Source organism: Felis catus, chromosome C1 (assembly GCF_018350175.1).
Source record: "Felis catus isolate Fca126 chromosome C1, F.catus_Fca126_mat1.0, whole genome shotgun sequence".
Taxonomy (NCBI): domain Eukaryota; kingdom Metazoa; phylum Chordata; class Mammalia; order Carnivora; family Felidae; genus Felis; species Felis catus.
Window position 1 is genome coordinate 191,724,339 of NC_058375.1, and position 18,369 is coordinate 191,742,707.

An 18,369-nucleotide genomic window follows, 5' to 3' on the forward strand; every position below is an offset into this window, starting at 1 on the left:
TCTTCCATTTTCTTCTTCGATCTATTTCATTAGAAAATACTCAACCCGGGGCGCCTTGGTGGCTCAGTCAGTTGAGCACCCGACTTCAGCTCAGGTCATGATCTCATACTCTGTGAGTTTGAGCCCCGCATCAGGCTCTGTGTTGACAGCTGGGAGCCTGGAGCCTGCTTCAGATTCTGTATCTCCCCCTCTCTCTGCCCCTCCCCTGCTCATGCTGTGTCTCTCTCTGTCTCAAAAATAAATAAAAACTTAAAAAAAAAAAAGAAAAGAACCTAGTGACACCTGTGTGGCTCAGTTGGTTGAACGTCCGACTTGATTTCGGCTCAGGTGATGATCCTAGGATCGTGAGATCGAGCCCGGCATTGGGCTCTGCACTGAGCATGGAACCGGCTTGAGATTCTCTCTCTCTCTCCCCCTGTGCCAAGTCTCTTCCCCTCACACACTCTCTCTCAAAAGAAAAGAAAATGCTCAGCCCACTGGCCTGAAAGAGGACTTTACTAAAGAAGTCACTGGTGTGTCCAAAAGCTAAGTTACTGGAGGAGGAGTTATAACTCCAAAAGCAGACTAAGTTAGTGTACCAGCAAAGCAAAGGCTTCACTTCTGTGGATTAATGTACAATTTTGCAGTAAGAAAATTCTGGAAAAAAAAAACTATTTTAATTTTATTACAAAATTTATGAGTTTTAGTTTAGTATTTATTTTTTTCAACATTTATTTATTTTTGGGACAGAGAGAGACAGAGCATGAATGGGGGAGGGGCAGAGAGAGAGGGAGACACAGAATCGGAAACAGGCTCCAGGCTCTGAGCCATCAGCCCAGAGCCTGACGCAGGGCTCGAACTCACGGACCGCGAGATCGTGACCCGAGCTGAAGTCGGACGCTTAACCGACTGAGCCACCCAGGCGCCCCATATTTTTTATGTTGAATTACATATGAGGAAATGTCCTAATTTCTTTAGGATTTAGGGCCTGTCAGCAGCAATTGTGAGAGACATTGAAAGGGGAAGAAAGATTCTCAGCGTCTTTCCTATCTGGTGTGTCTTCTCAGCTTCTCTCTCCCTGTCGCTGTCTGAGCGACACATTGTCAACAGCTTAACACAAATGATCCTTGTCCGTAGAAATATGAATGAATTGTGTCTACTGGAATGCAGTTGATTATTGTCTTGTGAATTACTGACCAGTTTTGCCAGTTTTGCGACTGTTTCTAAATTCATGTCAACATTCCTGATGGCCTATATATGCGTGATACTTTGAATTCTCGTTTCAACCCATGGTAACATCTCACCGAGTCCATCATTCATTAATGAGTTTAAAAAAAAAACAAAAAAAAAACCCTTGTGACACGTTAATTTTATGTGAGTCACGATTTACCTGTTTAAAAAATTCTCTTTTCATAGATCTTTAGTCCAAAAGTGTTGCTCCGACCTTGGGAGGACAACGAAGAAGGAGGAGGATGGAGGCGTAGTAAGGTTTTTAAAAAGTGTGTATGAGGTTTCTTTCCGGTCCACTCAATTTCCAAGACCTACATTTACCTTCCAGTCCTAGGATAATGATGGGACTAAACATCAAGGTGGGGAAGCACTTCCTCAGAGGGGTGGGGGGCTCAGTGAATTCCAGGCAAGTGGGGAAGGGCTTCAGAGGAGAGAATTCTGATAGCACCCCAAGTGTGGCACTGCGGAGGCAAATTCTTTCTTTCGGGATCCCAGACTCTCTTCCCTGCACCCCTATCTGTCCTCTTGAAAGACTGTGTATTAGAAGCCAAGTCCCTAATATGACTGTTGGAATCGAGAGACCGAAAGCAAGATTAATAGAATTGCTTTGCACAGCCAGAACATTAACAGAGTGTTCAAGTATGTGCAGCCTTCCTTTTATCTCTCTCTCTCTCTCACTTTTTTTTCCACAGACTGAGGCCACTTTAATCGCTGCTGCAGCTACTCAAACAGAGGAAGAGAGCCAAGCTCATGCTCTAGCCATCCCCAAACTCTAAATAAACTGGTGAGATGTGGCGCTTTGCCGGATCAACGCTGCAGTTTGAGAACACGGCAGGCCTTCATTGGCCCGAGGACACTTACCTGGCTCACCATCATGGGATGAAGAGAAGTCATAGCAGCCCCCAAAGACGCTCCAGTTATGCCTCATCTGTCACTGCCCTTGCCCCCCACTCTCCCTCGGGACATCTAAATATATCAAGGGTGTTTATGTAGAGTTGAATTCTGGTTCTATGTTTCCTTTCCAGTCTGTCTTCTTTCTCTGTCACCCTCATCTCTTCAGTTGTGAAACTTCCCTCTTTCCCACCAGGCCCTCTTCATCTTGTGCTTTGGTGAAATCCACAAAGCATCATAAGCATTTCTGGGCAGTATTCTATGGTCGTTAGGGACTAGGGCCCTGGAGTCAGACAGACCCTGGTTTCAAATTGCAGTTCCACCTATTACCTACCTGTGTGGCCTTGCGAAGTTAGTCCAAAGTTCCAAGCCCTGATTTCTCCATCTGTAAAAGAGGGATCATAATAATATCTACTTGATTGGGTAGCTGTGGGGATGAAATGAGACAACCACGTGGAGCTCAGTGTCTGATACATAGTCATTTGTCACTATTATAATTGCTTTCCCTAGGTCTCCAGACCTCTAAATCCCATTTTCCCTCTATTTCTAGTGTATGTCTATTTCCTATTGTCTTATTTGTAAGTACTATTTCACATTTGTTCCCAATCCAACGTAGAAACTGGTAAGGTTTAGGACATCCTCCCCAACGTGTGGCACCTTGGTATATTAAATAGCTTAAGCTGAAGAAGTTTGAGAAACAGCAGCAGCAGAAAGGACTCTCTGACCTCCCTTGTCTCCCTTGAAGCAGATCATAGGAGTCTCATGTGACAGATGCCCTCCATAGACCCTGAGGAAAGGGCATCCTTACCTCCAAGGAAGTAGGGACTCTGAGAAGGATCTGAGCAACAAACCTTGCCATGTTTCCCCCACTTTACTCTCTCCGCTCACAACCCTTCGTCTTAACACATTGTCAGAAGTTCTCATTTCTGGTCAGGATAAAAACACTCCAGTATAACGGTTTCCTCGGGTCTTCATTTCCTTATGAAGGCTCCCGAGTCATGCCAAACTTGTATTAAGCAATCTGTATGTTTTTCTCTCGATATTCTGTCTTTTGTCGCAGGGACCCCAGTTGAGAATTTAGAAGGGGAGGAGGAAAACATATTTTTTTCCTCCCCGATAATGGCAAATTAAAGACAGTGGTCACACATACCACATCTTTTTTTTTTTTTTTTTTTTTTTATTACAGCCAACTTCAGTTTCTTCATCTGTGATCTGGGGAGAAACCCCATCAAGAGACCATTGCTGGGTTGTTTAAACAATATTAACAAGATACTTTCTGTACAGATGTAGCTCTCACAAACACGGTGAACATTCCTAAAAACCCACCGGACTTTCTACAAGAAGTGTGGCAAGCGCCAGCCCCACAAAGTGACACGTTACAAGAAGGGCAAGGATTCTCTGTATGCCCAGGGAAAGCAGCATTATGACAGGAACAGAGGCTAAGGTGGGCAGACTGATTTTTCAGAAAAAGGTTAAAATTACAAAGAAGTGCTGAGGCTTGAATGTGTTGATCTCAACTGTAGATCGAAGAGAATGCTGGCTATTAAGAGAAGCAAGCATTGAAAGTGATCTAGCTCTAAATGTCATATTTGTTTTATTATGAAGATGATATAATCTTGAGGTTATGTTCACTTAAAAAAAAAAAAAAAAAAAGAGGGGCCCCAGGGTGGCCCAGTGGATTGAGCGTCTGACTCTTGATTTTGGCTCAGGTCACAATCCCAGGGTCATAGGGTCAAGCCCCGTGTCAGGCTCCTAGCTGAAAGTGCAGAGCCTGCTTGGGATTCTCTCTCTTCCTCTCTCTCTGCCCTTCCCCTGCTTATGCTCTGTCTCAAAATAAATAAACAAACATTAAAAAAAAAGAAAAAAAAGAAGAAGAATGATAGGGGTGCCTGGCTAGCTCAGTGGGTAGAGAGCATGTGGCTTTTGATCTACAGATCATAAGTTCAAGCCCCACATTGGGTATAGAGTTTACTTAAAAAAAAAAAATACACAGGATACGTATGTGTCTAGCACAGTGCCTGGTTTATAGCCAAGAATTGTGATATATCATTATTATTATCTTACTTTATTAATCTTTGAATTAGGGTGTATTATGAAATAATTCACATAACTAGCATGACTTTGTTGAGAGGTTGCAAACTCTTAGGCTTCCAGCTACAGTAATGATCACCGGCTGTAATCAGAGGGCTCATTTGATATTATTCAGGCTTGGTTTAGCTAACATTTCGGATTTATGCTTCATTCTAAGAAAACATCGGCTGAAACATACCACTGTGAGCAACAAAATAATGGTTTCCTGCTGTTACTGTAAAGCTGCATTGTGCTCATTCCTTCCTTTCCAAAGTAGGACATTCTGATCCTGTGATAATGTTCTACTGAAGGAATGTATTTATTTTGCACCAAAGGATTCGTGTAGATGAGTTCATTTCTTGTGCTGAAGACGGGTCTAACATAGCTGGGACTTCTTGCTGTGATCTCACTGACTTGCTGTCATCCAACTGGCTGGAAAACACAGGAATTGTCTGGCTCAGCAAGAAGAAGACCAGCTTTTCAAAAGAAATTCTTTTGGGGCATTCTCTCAAGTTTGATGAATAAGTTATTTACCGATTGCTTAAGAAAAAATCTAAAATGGAGGCAATGGTCATTCTTTACGAAATTACTGAAGAACACTCAGTGGACTTGAGCAGATTCCATTTCACGTGGCAAAAAAAAAAAATAGATGTAGTTTTTAAAAATCAAGCTTTTGTTTATTTGAGGCTGAAATAAATGAATGTGAATATTCTTCTTTTTAATTTTATTTATTTATTTTAAGTAATCTTTATACCAACATGGGGCTCGAACTCATGACCCCAAGATCAAGAGTTGCATGCTCTTCTGACTGAGTCAGCCGGGTGCCCCAGCACGTGAAGATTCTCGTAAATATTTTAATAAAAGTTTAAAATGGACAGACACTCTCTACAGTCATTTTCCCCTCCTTGTGTCCTGGGAAACGCAATACCTTTCTGAATAAATCTTTTTTATAGTGTTTGATATATTATAATCCTTCCTCTGATATAAGCAATTTTAAGTGCCTACTGAAGTTCAGAATACTTGCCCTATTCATTCTCTCAACAAAACAAAACAAAGAAAAAAAAAAACAAAAGAAAGGCAAACTATGGAGAAACGCCATGTTTATACATGAAATATTATTCCAGAGCAAAGCCCCTCTCCCAGATAAGGCAAGAAGAACTTGGTCATTTTACTATCTTCTAAAATTCCCCCCATCTTCTTGGTTAGTGCATGTGAAGGACTACACTGAAGTAACATTTTGTATGTGAGCATGTTGATAATGAGAAAATCACCCCAGAGGTGAAGGGCTATTTCAATAGGGCTAATGAAATAAAAGCCCATGTGGGGCAGAAAGGCAGTCAAACAAAAAAGTCATGTTTAACATTAGCTATCTGATCGGGTAAGAGTAAATAATTTATTATTTGCTTTTTTAGTTTATTTATTTTGAGAGAGAGAGAGAGAGAGCACTTGAGGGAAAGGCAGAGAAGAGAGGGAGAGGGGGAGAGGGAGAGAGAGAGAGAGAGAGAGAGAGAGAGAGAGAGAGAGAGAATCCCAAGCAGGCTCTGCACCATCTGAGTGGAGCCCAATGCAGGGCTCAAACTCACAAACCGTGAGATCATGATCGGAGCCCAAATCAAGAGTCAGATGCTTAACTGACTGAGCCACCCAGGCGCCCCAAGAGTAAATAATTTATATCAACTTAGTATTTTTCATTAGGTAGCTAAACAATTGATTTGACTAAGCTTTTATTTCCTGAACTTGCTGGTTGTTTTTGACTGGGGAGCAAATCACCGGCTCTACTGAAGGGTAAGCGGTATTTTCAGATGTTAGTTCATTACAGTTCATTCTAAATGAACTCTTCTCTGACCACCACCAGCCTGTCCCTCAGTCTCAATCAAGGTCACTGCTCTATATGCTTTACTTATAACTGTTAGTTATATATTTGAATACATAATAAATGTCTCTCCTCTGACAGGCTGTAGTTTTTGCTTGCCTTTATACCCCTAGAGCCTAGCTCAGTGCCTGGCAAATAGTAGAATTCAAAAATATTTATTGCCTGGCTGAAAGCCTACATTAGTGGCTTTTGATAGAAGACATTTATGCCCATGGCATCTTGACAATAACTAACAATAATTTTTATCTGAGAGGGCAAAGGTGAGTTTGAGGTGAGAATTTAAATTCTTGATTATCATCAAATTTGTTAGTTCCTGTGTTCAGTTCCTCTTTTTTATTAGAGGTGTTAAAAGACTGTTGAGTGTTTAGGAAAGCTAGCTTCCCTCCTGAAGGATGTGTTAAATCTGTTCAGCCACTTAATTAGACAAGGACTTTTGGTTGACAGTGGTCTTACTTCCAGGAAAAGGTGATGAAATTTTCCTCTAAAATCTTACAAAAGCAAACTAGTTCACTATTTCATGAGTAACTCATAATTAAAACCAGTTCACCCAGTGGCGCCTGGCTGGTCCCATCAGTGGAACTCTTGGTCTCAGGGTTGTGACTTTGAGCCTCATATGGGGTATAGGGATTACTTAAAGATAAAATCTTTAAAAAAAAAAACAGATAAATAAAAAAGAAATAAAACCAGTTCACCTAACCACATGCAAAAGGAAGCAAATACCAGGCACACTTATCTATATAATAGCATTTAACACATTGTGGTAATACCTAACATTTCCTGCATATTTGTGAAGTACAATACGATGTTAAGCCATTTTACATGCATTTTCACATTTAATTCTCTCAACAACCCTGTGAGATACTATTATTATTTCCATGAGGCAAAGAGAGCTTGGGCACTTAGCAATAGTGTTGAAACTCAGACAAGAGTTCTGGTCTGTCCGATTTCAGGCACTTCCTTCTTAAACCTTGTGCACCGTAGTAATTATCTGTGGAAGTGTTTTCTCCCTTACTAAACTGTGAGAGCCTTATAAGCAAAGATTATGTTTTAATCATCCTTTCTTGTTTGTTTGTTTGTTTGTTTGCTTGCTTGTTTTTGAGAGAGACAGAGTGCTCTAGATAGGTAGAGAGAGGGGGAGACAGAGGATCTGAAGTGGGCTTTGGGCTGACAGCAGAGAGCCCGATGTGGGAGCTCAAACTCACAAACCGTGAGATCATGACCTGAGCTGAAACCAAGAGTTGAACGCTTAACTGAGCCACCCAGGCACCTCTTGTTTTACTCACGCGTATGTCTCAAGTACAGAGCAGCCTGTGGAAAACCTAATAGGTGCTCAATAAAAGTTTAGTGTTGGAGGAGAAAGTGCTTTCTCAGTCATCCAAACTATAGTATGTGTACTAAGGTTTCAGTGTTAAACATAGTTAACTATATCGTGTATATAAATAAAATACACAAATCTAACAAATATTTAGACAAAATAAAACAAGTAATTATACACGTAAGTATCCTACTATTTTTTTTATTAAATTAGTAATCCATATTTTCTGTTGAAGCATAAGAAACTGCCATTTTGTTAGGTCAAAAATGGTCAAGTCAAATAACAGCACTTTTAAAGGGTATAACCTAATTGAAAAATCTATGTCAACTCTTAATTATATAATCAGGCAGAATACTCCATTACCATATTTTTTTTTCTATGCAAACAGAAGTGCATCATTACAAACCACCAATGAGAAAGTTCTATGAAAAATTAAGGATGTCATATCCATAAGCACTATGTTCCAGGTCCGGGGATCCAACTGTATGTACAAATTATTTTTCATGAAATTAGGGACAGTGTGGTCCTAATGAAAATTCAACACCACACATATTTTTTTAGACTCGGCTTGAATTCTCTTTTCCAAGCTACCAGGTTGCAGACCTCCTTTCAAAGTCCTTGTCCACGAAGTCCTCGCTTTTTCATAGCAACTCTGCCTTCATCCCAAGACCTGATGCACCCCCTAGTGTTCCTCAAACACTTCTGGAATGATTATATTACATGTGTTTATAATGATCACGTTTTGTTGAATAGTGAGGTCTGTTATATGCAGTTATGTCAAATATTTGAAATGGCAGAACTCAACCCAACTGACTCATTTATTATTATTATTATTATTATTATTATTTTAATTTTTGAGAGAGAGACAGACAGACAGCATGAGCAAGGGAGGGGCAGAGAGAGGAGGAGACGCAGAATTTGAAGCAGGCTCCAGGCTCTGGGCTGGCAGCACAGAGCCTGATGCGGGGCTCAAAGTCGTGAACTGCAAGATCATGACCTGCGCTGAAATCGGACGCTCAGCCAACTGAGCCACCCAGGTGCCCCCATAGACGATTCTTTAATAACATTTGGGGGGGGCATAAAAAGAAAACACAAAATTAGAACTTCAGAGAGAAACCCTGGAAGCCATTTTAAGCACCAGTGAAATCTGCTTCGCTTCTGCATGACTCCTAAGGGAACACTATGACCCTCCCGATTGAATTCTTTATGCGTTAGACTTTATGAAATGAATTACCTTCTTGGCTTCACCTTAGCTGGAACTTTGTATTCATGAGGTTGCCTTTTCGACAGTAACACCAACAAGGCCTCTTGTTTTTGGTGTCCTAAAAAGTCCGCCTAACCCACTGGTGAGCCTGAATCCTTTTCCTACTCTCCTTTCGTCTTCAGTTTAAGAAGAACACTCAAAACAAAGCCCACTTGGGAGTTTCCTGGTCCTCGTTGGGTCAGCCTGACTTTGAGCCCAGCTGTATTAATGGATTGGTTAAATTCTGAAATGCTTTATGCAGATCAGCCACACTGGCAATACAGGTTTTCAGGACTCCAGTGAGAGCCTTCACTGCCGGATTGAGTTAGATGTGGATTCCTAAGGAGAGTAGTCAGCAGTATTACTGAAAACAGCAGTGAAAAACATCAAGTGTTATATAAATATATTCCTATTGTAACCTGAAAATCCCTCCTGTTGACAGTGGACGCAAATGGGGTCGTATTTAGGGTGTTAATTCGGGATTCGTTGGGGCGTCTCCATTTTTCTGATGTAGTTCCACTGTGCTTGCCCGAAAAATATATCACACTTGAGAAGAGTTCACCCAAAAGTATTCCCGGGGCCTCCAGGAGGCTATTGCACGTGTTTGAGTACAAGTTCGCACCCCCTGGGCACCACAACTCTTATCAGCGCACTGCCCAAGCATGGGAATGCTTGTCGCGTCAAAGCTGGGTAGGGCTTTGGCATGAAGTGAGGGTCGTGGGATGGAGAATTCTCTTTCATTGATATTTTTTTTTGTTGTTTTTGTTAGCAGAGACCATAAACAGGGCTTCTTGTGCCCTGATGCTTTAGTGGAAACAGCTCTCTGCTTTTCACCTGCATGCTGCTCTCACATCCCTTGTCTCATGGGTCAGAAGTCTCTGCTCCTCCCTCCTAGCAAGTGCTTCCACAAGCTCCTAGGGCTCAGGAGGACTTCTGGTGGGTACATCCCATCAGTTACTCAGTCAAGTCCAAATCTTGCCATCTCACTTTGACTGTGTCATGGGACACTGACTCTCACCTCCTCCATGAACTGTTAACCTGAATATGCCTGTTCACATCCCTCTCTGCCTTTTCTAAACTCCACCTTCGGTAGGCACCCCATACTTCCTTTTTTTTTAATGTTTATTTATTTTGAGAGAGAGAAAGGGAGAGAGAATGAGCATGCACATGACAGAGAGAGGGGCAGAGAGGTAGAGTGAAAATCCCAAGCAGGTTCCGCCCCATCAGTGCAGAGGCCGATGGCGGGGTTCGATCCTACAAACTGTGAGATCGTGACCTGAGCCAAAATCAAGAGTCAGATGCTTAACCAACTGAGCTATCCAGGTGCCTTAGCACTCCATACTTCTAAACGTTTTTAGGTTAGGGGCTCCTGTCTAGCTCAGTCAGTAGAGCATGCGACTCTTGATATCAGGGTTGTGGGCTCGAGCCCCACTGAGCATAGAGATTATTAAAAAAATAAATTAAAAACAGATAAACGGACAAGCAAGCCTTTTTGGTTTAATAACTTCATTCTGTTCCCAGGCAGCATAGCTTTAAGCTTACCAAGGGCAAGACTCTTCCTTTAAAATTCTTATGTCTTCTTCTACCAACCTAGCCAAGGATTCCATCAATAACTGTTTGATTGAATAGGATTATGAACAGGCACCTTCTTTTAGCTAATGATAAACAAACAATCCCTTTCTCCCTGGCAAAATGGCAAATAACAATTTCCAACTTCCATCTTTTTTTAAAGATTTTTATTTTTATTCATTTTTTTAACGTTTGTTTATTTTTGAGAGAGAGAGAGACAGAGACAGAGACAGAGTATGAGCAGGAGAGGGGCAGAGAGAGAGGGAGACACAGAATCCAAAGCAGACTCCAGGGTCCGAGCTGTCAGCATAGAGTCCCCAACTCAAGCTTGAACCCACAAACTGAGAGATCATGACCTGAGTCAAAGATGGATGCTTAACCGACTGAGCCACCCAGGCACCCCCTGGTGCTGGTTTTATTTTTTTTAAGCAATCTCTACGCTCAACGTGAGGCTCGAACTCACGGCCCCGAGATCATGCCCTACCAGCTGAACCAGCCAGGTGCTCCCCAACTTCCCTCTTCCACATGGAGGTGAAACAGAGTAAGACAAAACAAAAGAATATTTAAACCATTCAAAAGTCCTATCACACTTTATTTGCTTGATTTTTGAATTCCTTTATCACAAATTATGTGTTTATTTGCACATGTCCTGCAGAGAGCTGCTGCGTGTCATATTTCAGACACCGAAGTTCACAGGGGTTCGTTGATTGATGTTTTAATAATGAACAAGAGTGGCCAATGAGGTCCACATCAGATGGCTGGCTTTCCCCCGGGTCAGTTCCCCTCACAGAGAGAAACTCTTCCACAGGCAAAACCAGGCCCTATTTAACCTTTACCCTTCCACCTGCTAATTAATCATCTGACCAATATATTAATTGGGCTGACGGTACCACGGCATAATGTCTTACAAAACACTTGTGCCTGAATCATGTATACTTGGCTCCAAATGGCACGATTTTCTTTAACAATGAAGAGCATTTTTCGGGGTGCCTGGGGGGCTCAGTCTGTTGAGCCTCCGACTTCGGCTCAGGTCATGGTCTCACGGTTTGTGGTTTGAGCCCCGCGTCGGGCTCTGTGCTGACAGCTCGGAGCCTGGAGCCTGCTTCGGATTCTGTGCCTCCCTCTCTCTCTCTCTCTGCCCGACCCCTGCTCATGCTCTGTCTCTCAAGAATGAATAAGTGTTAAAAAAAAAATTTATAAAAAAAAGAGCATTTTTCATCTTATTTGAGTATCAACGGAATAATCAGAACATACTATGATGATTGAAGAATATGAAAAAACCGTCTGAGTGAAAGAGTTGCCTCAATCAGTATTTATTGGGTGTCCACTGTATGTGGCACTGTATGTAATGAGCATCCATTATATAGATCTCACTGAGCAGTGACTCAGCCAGACATTTAAAAAGGAGGCAGGGGGAGGTGGATTGTGGTGCTGGAAGAAACGTGGCCCATCAGTTTTATTTTAGAGAAAAGGGAACTGAGGTCCCAAAGGTTTGCTTCAAGCCATGAAACAAGCTAAAAGCTTCGTTGGTGTTAGAGCTCTGCGGTGACAGGCAAAATCAAAATGGCAACTGTAAAGATGTGCCCTCACACCTTTGAAGCATATTTGGAAACTGTGCAATTCAAGAGAATGCTGTTAGGTGTGCCTGGGTAGCTCAGATGGTTGAGCGTCCCTCTTGGTTTTGGCTCAGATCAGGATCTCCCAGGCACGAGATCGAGCCCTGCGTCGGGCTCTGCGCTGACAGTGCGGGGATCCCTGCTTGGGATTCTCTCTCTCCCTCTGCCTCTATGCACGCATGCACACACATACACTCTCGCAAAATAAATAAATAAGCAAACAAACAAATTAATTAATAAATATAATTTAAAAAACCAAAGAGAGAATGATGTTAGTAATCTTCATTTAACCAGCTATGTCTTTTCTATCTATTAACTTCTTATGCTATCAGCTGTTACTGTACTCAGACTTCACTACTTTCATTAGAAGTTTTATAAGGCAGAAACCTCTACTAGTCAATGTTATCAAAGAAACCAGGTGAATTAGAACTGAAGAGCCCCCATGAGATCAAATATTTAACTTTTTTTGTGGTTTTTATGACAGCTGAAGACCGAAGAAAAAATAGGAATTTTCAATATGATAGAGTTTTTAAATCATTAAAGTAATAGACTATTAGAGAAAGTTCAGGAAAAAAAGAAGAGCTATATCACATGAAGAGGCCCAGCATCCACCAGTGTGGCATAACAATTATTACTATTATTATTATTATTATTATTATTATTATTATTATTTTGAGTAGGCTTCCATGCCCAGCACAGAGCCCAATGCAGGGCTTGAACTCATGACCCTGAGATCAAGACCTGAGGTGAAATCAAGAGTCGGACACCTAACTGACTGAGCCACCCAGCCACCCCTAAAAATTATTTTGAGCAGAAGGCACCTGAGGTCCCCAAATAACTCAATTGTCATAAAGCGCCTCCTGGAGAGCAACCTGGGAAGACTGACTCCTTATTAGAGGTGACGTCTGCACACCACCCCTAAACAGACAAGGGCCCAGTCAGTTATCTTTCTAAAAAATCATTTGTTTTCCCATTCCTTTATTAAGGGATGGTATATAAATTAGGAAATCATAACTTATGATTTCCTTCCCTCAACTTCCTAATTAAGATGGTATATAAACCCAAATTCTAACCATCTCTTTTTTAAAAAAAGTTTTTAATGTGTATGTATTTTTGAGAGAGAGAGACAGTGCAAGCAGGGGAGGGGCAGAGAGAGAGGGAGACACAGAATCCGAGGCAGGCTCCAGGCTCTGAGCTGTCAGCACAGAGCCCAACGTGGGGCTTCAACTCACAAACCAAGAGATCATGACCCAAGCTGAAGTCGGATGCTTAATTGACTGAGCCACCCAGGTGCCCCACTCTAGTCAGTTTAATTTGCAGGCCTTCAGAACTGAACCTAAGAGAGTAAAGTTTTCCCTCCCTAACATACCATCAGTTTACCATCAGCACATCATAAGCTCATTACAGGCTCATTACCACTACTATTTTGAATACTTCAGTTTTTTTTCAACTGCATTTACTTTCTACATAATTAATATTATTAATACTGTTAATATTATAAGCACCCATTCATGATGCTACATAATCCTCCAAATTATGATTTCCTAATGCCTGCAAGATATTTCACTGAGATGCTATATAAGAAATCCTTAACTAGCCTCCTACCATTGGATATTTGACTGCTTCTGATTTTTTAAAAATTATAAATGATTTGGAAAAAAGAACTTTGAGCATACAGCGTTCCTCCTTTCAAAATTACGCCCATAGGTTGTCTCCAAGTGCTGTGGCCTTTGAAAAGGGAATATTCAGTTAAATATCTACCTCAGATGACAATTGGTGGTAAAGTAACAAGATATGTGACATTCTGTTATAAACTAAATGACTGAAGTCCCAGGTAAAATCATAAATAAAGACCATGAGAAAACTGAAAAAGCATCTAGCGTCAGGAAAATGTGAAAACGTGAGGAGAATTTAATTCAGTCAAAGGAATTACTTGAACTAAGTAATTGAAGACCCACAGAAAGGTCCATTGGTCTTTTATTTCTTTCCCCCACACAAGAAACAAACAAACAAACAAAAAAACACTGGTGGATTCATTAAGCAACAAGTTTGTGGAAGCTTGGGCGGATGAGTTTGTTTTAAGCGAAAAAGGGCCAATTTGAAAGAATAATTGCTGGTGAAAGTTATCAAATTTTCATTTGGTTTTCATTAGCTTTTACTGGGAGGAAAGGATAAACTATTAGACCAAAAGCAGCTGGCTCCCACCTCCCAAAAGAACAATCACGTTAGATAAACCTTTTCTCCCAGCAATTTCCCTGCATTTAGTCATTTGTCCTTCATTAGGAGAGCCCAGGTACCAATTATCCTAACAGGCAATTGATTATGAGATTTCAAAAATGCAGCAACAACAAAGAAATGTTTGTTCTGAAGAACCACAAGCTATTCGTCTTTAAAAGGGAGAAAAAAAAAAAACAACAACAACAAAAACCCAACCAACCACATTTACAGCTCAGTTTAGAACTTTCCCCCCTACCTTGTCATTTAAGGAGGCCGAAATCAATTTTCATCTCAGAGCACCATTTTCTCCTACTAGTTTTCTCTAAGTGGCCTTTCCACAAATGGTGTTTGATTATTTCTGAGTCACAACTACTTAAAATCCACATTTATGAGCTGTAATTTTCTAGGTAAAAGCCGAGGAAATTACTCAAAGTTCTTTGTGCCCTCCCACCCCCTCACCCGAGCGACACCCTCATGTTCTCTCTTTCAGGGTTTGAGGTTTTAATCAGCAGCAGTAGCAAACCTGGTTATGACCTTCCCTAAAAACTGTGACAGGACCAAAACTATGAATCTGCACATAGAACTTTTCCTAAACTATCAGGAGTCCTTTTTCTGGTCTGCCAGCTGGTACTTAGTCAAAATACTGTTTTGTAAATAAATCATCTGCAGAAAATCCTCATCAGGTCGGCTGCAAATGTGTCAGTCTGAGGAAAACAAACAAGAAAGCACTTACCAGCTAATTTACTTTGAGGAGAGAAGCTATTCTGATGCCTGGGTGTGACCTCCCCGTTCCAGAATGAAATGGAGGGTGGTTTTCAGAACGGCTACGTTGTACACTCTTTCCCAGCCTCCTCATTTGGCTTTTATCTGGCTTTTGAAATGACACTGGAGGAGAGTGATGTTGGGTTTCATTTGAATGTGGTTCTTCCCTTCCTCCACCACCCTCCACAAAAATGCATCATGTATTCCAGGAGAAAAGTAAACGATGAACAAACAGCACAGATTAATTCTTTTGCTCAGCGTGTATGTGTGTATACTGAGGTTTGTTTTTTGAATGGAAACCATTGCTATTGGCTGCAGTGCCGCAGGCTGAAAAGTGATGGGGGGGCACCCATCCTTCCTTTGTTTGATGGGCTTTTGCTTATGAGAAGTCAAGTTAAATTTCATTCTGACGGTGGAATGAAAAGAACCTTAGAATGTCAAAGGAGAGCTCTTCAATTGCACAGCGAACTGTAGGGCTCATTAGGAGAGATTTTACTTACCGGGTTCCAGTGTGTTTCTGACAGTGGAGAATTGTAATCACACATTAATTAGGTGTTTTAGTTTTTATTTCTTTATCTAGATGGGTTGCCAGAGAAAGCTCTTAGGGGCTGAGGAAATTGGCAGATTGGTTTTTTTTATCCCTCATCTCCTTCTGTGGTCCCGCAGATGTGAGCACATCTGTGTATCTGAGGTAAGGCTCAGAATTCAGAAATTCACAGGATAAGAAACATGGAGGCAAGCCTTGAGGTGGTTAGCTTCCCTCTGCAGAGCTAACGTGTTTTTTGTAAGCTCTAACAGCAGCTCGATCATGTGATATTGGAAATTGAACATTAGGTCACAAAACATTGTTAGGCCAGCTAATTGAACAGCCTTAGGTGAGCTGCCAGAGAGGAAGCCAATTTTGTATTTGACTGAAGGATAGCAGAATATGCCATCTCAAAACATGCCTCTGTGGCATAAAGATTATTTTGAGCTGATTGTTTTTAAGAAACTGCAGACACAGAAGAAGCTCTGAAAACAGAATGGAAGATACCCTTTTGTAAGGGAAATCTATATTTATAAAGGAAATTTACATTAGAAAGGGGGCCTGTATCAGGAAGCGAGCTATTACCAGAGATGACTTTTTCACCTGAGAGACTGTCTGCTTGGCAAGGCAACCTTTGTTTACCAAACATTTCCTCTTCTCACCTTCCCGTGAATTTCCTTCCCCGGCTTTTAGCACCAGACCCCAATCCCTTTCCTTACCTCTGGATGGTATGTAATCCTCAGTCTTCTGGTCTTTCGAGTCTCATATTCTAGTGGGGCTCCCATATATATGTAATTAAAATAGTGGGGTTTTTTTTTCTCCTCCTGTTAATCCTTTTTTTTTTAAACGGGGGGGGGGGGCCTTAGCCAAGAACAGTGAAAGGTAGAGGGAAAATTATTTTTCCTCCCTTTCATGACCAAGTCTAGAAAATCTAAAGCAGCAATGCTCGTGGGGGGGGGGGGGGAGGCGGGGGGAGGAGGGAACATATCAGAATAACCCTAGGGGATGTGTGCACATGCTTTTTCAAAATATATATATCCCTCAACCCCATAAGGATATACCCTCTCCAACATTTGCCCGATCCCTTGATTCCACAGAAAATAACCACTGTTAATAATCTTTGCATATTTCTTTTCGGTATTATCTGAGCATAAATATGGTCTTTGGAGGAGATAGTCGTAGAGCGCTCTGCTGGAGGTATCTAGTCACCAGTTCCTACTCTTTTGTATCAGCAACATTAGCATTTGTTAGTAGTTGTAGGTATGGGGCACCTGCGTGGCTCAGTCAATTGAGTGTCCAATTTCAGCCTAGGTCATGATCTTGCGGTTCATGGGTTCAAGCCCCGCCTCAGGCTCTCTGCTGTCAGAGCAGAGCCTGCTTCCTATCCTCTGTCCCCTTCTCTCTCTGCCCCACCCCCGCTCTTATTTTCTCTCTCTCTGTGTCTCAACAATAAAAATAAAACATTAAAAAATAGTTATATGTAAACTTCTGTAATCATACCAAAGTACAATTTCATCCACAAAAGACATTTTGAGAATTTGGGGAAGACTTAGTTATTTTACAGAGTTTTGACCGTATTTTTTGGCAATAGAGCAGGGAGCATTGAGTAGCAAACGATAGAGAAGATAAGAGAAAGGACAGTTAGCAAACGCTTACTAGTTACCAAGCACAGTTTAAGCACTGAAATCCAGGAAAGCGTAAGCATTTCTTCCCCCAGGATTTTATTTGTAAGCAATCTCTACGCCCAACATGGGGCTCGAACTCACAATTGAGGTCAAGCGTCACATGCTCCACTGACTGAGCCAGCCAAGCCAAGTGCCCCAGTGTAACCATTTTTGTTTTAATGTTTTAGTTACCTCTGAAAACGACAGAAGTGAAACATATGCTTGCTTAGCTTTGAAATTGCTACCAAACAATCAGGAGCAGTAAATAAAATCTCTCGGCTAATGAACCCTATAGTTTGCCATGCATTTGAGAGAGCTCCCCTTGGACATCGTAACATGATGCCTTATAGTTGATCCATTATTCAAAAGCAGTTGAAGCTGAAGGGCTCACGTGTACTAGAGATAACTTACTTGCCACCCCACGCATGTGGTGTATTGGCTGAGCTGGTGAGTCACTTCAATGGAGATGGCTTAACAGAGCCTCTACTGGATGTTGCATAGTTGTCCTGAGCATTCAGTCTCCAAACACCATGCTTTTAAGAGACTTAACTAATTGGGGGCACCTGGATGGCTCAGTTGGTTGAGCCTCTGACCTTAGCTCAGCTTATGATCTCCTGGTTCATAAGTTCGAGCCCCACATCAGGCTTTGTGCAGACAGCACCAAACCTGCTTTGGGTTCTCTGTCTCTCTCTCTGTTATGCCCAGAATTCGTGATCCCCAAAGACCACTAGGGAGCCGAGTCCGATGCAAAAGCAAAGAGCCTTTATTCGAGCTAGCTCGAGCTCAATCCCCTACCTGCACCGACGCAGCGGTGAGATACTAGGGAAAGAGAGCGAGTTTCAAAAGGACAAAGGTTTTATTGGGGCCTGGGGGCAGTTGGTGAGGTAATGGCTATGGCCTCAGCCGATTGGCTGGGGAGGGGTCCTGGGGAAGGGTCCGGCAGGTGAGGGAGGGTTTACTCAAGGGGAGGAGGTGTGGTCAAGGTGAAGGACACAGAACAAGATGGAGTCAAGGGGAAGAGGTGTGGTCAAGGTGAAGGACACAGAACAAGATGGAGTCAAGGGGAGGAGGTGTGGTCAAGGTGAAGGACACAGAACAAGATGGAGTCGGCTGGCGTAGGCCCGCCCTTTCATTCCCCCCTTGTCATGTAGCTTACGGACCCAATCATGGGATCGGCTGCATTTATGGTGACAAGGAGAACAGAGTCTGGAGGTTTACGCAAAGTTCTGGGAACCAAGTGTCCCTGGGATGGCTCTGGGAGGTCTGATTAAGTATTGTCCCCGAGCTGGTGTCTATGATCTGCCAGGTGATGTTTTGGGGGGCGTGGGGACTCCCGGCAGCATGAGCAATGACAAGCAGAGTTAACAGAGTTACCAATATTAGGTGGGTTGAATGCACTGTAGCTTGAGCTTGA

At 42.0% G+C, this 18,369-nt stretch overlaps 1 protein-coding gene across 17 annotated transcripts in view; it reads right to left on the bottom strand.

Annotated features, from left to right (window-relative positions):
* Positions 1-18,369, bottom strand: part of CMKLR2 (chemerin chemokine-like receptor 2) — a 92,225-nt gene that overhangs the window by 35,223 nt on the left and 38,633 nt on the right. For 13 of the 17 annotated variants that reach the window (XM_011285501.4, XM_011285498.4, XM_045034381.1 and 10 more), the window contains exons 5-6: positions 14,737-14,888; positions 2,435-2,485 (exon numbers count right to left, since the gene is read on the bottom strand). The gene's annotated coding sequence lies outside the window, so the exon portion shown is untranslated. The remainder of the gene's footprint in view (positions 1-2,434; positions 2,486-14,736; positions 14,889-18,369) is intronic. The other 4 variants (XM_045034387.1, XM_019838531.3, XM_045034384.1 and 1 more) reach the window with 1 other exon arrangement.